The sequence below is a fragment of the Aphis gossypii genome, chromosome 2 (genome assembly GCF_020184175.1).
Source record: "Aphis gossypii isolate Hap1 chromosome 2, ASM2018417v2, whole genome shotgun sequence".
Lineage (NCBI taxonomy): Eukaryota > Metazoa > Arthropoda > Insecta > Hemiptera > Aphididae > Aphis > Aphis gossypii.
The window spans coordinates 53,337,655-53,340,219 of NC_065531.1; the positions used below are offsets into that span (position 1 = coordinate 53,337,655).

Genomic DNA, 2,565 nt, shown 5'->3' on the forward strand with positions numbered 1-2,565 from the left:
TCCTCGGTAGTATAGTGGTAAGTATCCCCGCCTGTCACGCGGGAGACCGGGGTTCGATTCCCCGCCGGGGAGGAAAATTTTTTGCACTTTTTTTAAAATTAGTATCAAACTAGTACTTGTTATTTTTATATATAATTCATAATAACCAACTATATCTACCTTATTAATTATTGCCGAATATCACTGTCTTAGTCCATCTGTTGATTTTTCCTCAGTTTTATATGTATTAATACTAATAAATTACTAATCAATCACAGCGGTTACTTTCATTTTTATATAGGTGCATTTTTCATATTAACATAACATTTTTTAAAACACTTATTATTTATTTTCATTGATTTTAGAGTAGACTATTCTATGATCAATATTATTATTCATTGATAATTAATACAATTATACAATACATTTTCTTTCATAAAATATTATGAAAAATTTAAATCAAATACTCAATATAATTAACAACCAATTAACGATAAACCATGACAGATTGTGTAAATAAACTAAATAACTGTTGTAGTTAATTTCGTTTTTCATAATTAAATAATGTATTATTTTACTATAGTATCTAAACATAAATATTCAATCAATATATTTTTATTTAATATGATAGGTACACATACCTACACTTCTTTTAATTGTAAATTCCCTAGATAATACTCTTACCTTTAGTTTTGATAATAGGTCAATTGGCTCTAATATTAAAGATAATAGCATAAAATTGATTCTGTTGAACGAAAATGTGCTATATTAATAAGACGGAAACAATAACACATGCTAGTACGATATATGATGTATGATATAATATTGTATTTATATAAAAATAAACCAAGTATTATCGAATAATTTAAATATTAATTATAATTACTATTATAATACATTAATACTCGTAATAATCAAACTACTCAATAATTACGATAAATTCAAAAAAAATAAATTAATATTTTTATATACAGTTGAGATTGGGTAGATACATATTATAAATTATAATAATAAATTGTATAATAAATAATAATAGCTTAAAAACGCGTACCATGAAATAAAAAATCCTCAATACTTTCTAGGTAGTGTTGAATAAACAAAAATTAATCACAGTGTAATTTCATAATACAAAATAGTCATTTATATGTAAATAATCTGTCTACATGTATAACGTAGAAATATATTTTTTAATTAAAAAATATAACATACCGTCCTTTGCAATTATACTTAAAACTTGATATTTGTATAACTTTGTTTTTTTTTATGTCATATGGTTGTCGTATCATTTAAATGATAACAAGAAAATTTAAATATTTCTCTAAAATATCAAAACAATTCAATATATCCTTATCACTCCGGATGTTCTTTTAACAGTAGATTCCGGTAAGCTCAAGAATGGAAAGATCCCAAATGATAACAATGGAGGACATTCATATTTTAAATAAAACATTTGTATCCTCGTGTCAACCAACGTACTTCCTGAGTGTAGAACAATAAATATATTGTATATTATATTTATACAATAAATTAATAAACTGTATTTATTAATTATATTAGAAAATATTCATTATTTTAAATCATTTATATTTTTTATTGTTATTACTTTAAACTATTTCCAAGTGATACGTTTATCTTTTCAAAAAAATAAAATAAAATATTACAAATATAATATTTTTCAATTATTTCATTATTTTTTTTTTTAATAAATCTTACAAAACCTTACGTATAACGTTATAATATTTTCTATAGATGCATAACAATTTATCCAAAGATTTAAAATTTAAATGTATATACGTATTATAACAGTAGTGCCTCATGAAAAAATGTAATCTATTATAATAGAGAACTAATAAAAATATTATGTTAACGTATCTACCATAATATTCAATATGTAAAACTAAATAAACTGGAACTTTCGAGATTAAATGTAACACCTTATTGTTATACTTATTATAGGTACCTACTGGTAGCTCCTTAGAACTGATGACTGACTTTATTTACATTTTACATTTATTCATTTTAATAACAATTTAAATTGAATATAGATTAATTATACTTAGAAATACATTTAGATACAAATTTCAACTGACATATTATATTTTTATTATAAAATATATCATTATTTTGAACTTATTAATCATTGAAATCATTTAAACTCAACACGATTATCTAAATGTTACTACGATGAATATTTTTTTCATTAAAATTATTTAAAGTTATGTTATTAGCAGTTAATATTTATTATAAATTAAAATGCACAAATAAATTTAATGTTGATTATTAAACAACTATAATTTTATTAAAAATAATTATGTAATTAATTCGTTGATATAACAGAGTATAATAAAATGTATTACAAGACATATTTTTAGACTATAGTATAATGTTTTTGACTTAAAAATATATAACTTTATACAAATCTATTTTATAGAAAATAATTTAAGAAATCATTATCTTGTTATCTGTAACAAAATTGTATTTTATTAACACGGAGCTTAAAAAAATGTAATTTTGCTATTGAAAAACGGTCCTTTTCAAATTATTCACATTTCACAATGTCAACAGTAAAAATGTACGGATGAAAAT

General features: G+C 21.4%; 1 non-coding gene across 1 annotated transcript; it reads left to right on the forward strand.

Annotated features, from left to right (window-relative positions):
• Positions 1 to 72, forward strand: Trnad-guc (transfer RNA aspartic acid (anticodon GUC)). Its single transcript has one exon. It is a non-coding gene; the product is annotated as a tRNA-Asp (tRNA).
• Positions 73 to 2,565: the final 2,493 nt, after the last annotated feature.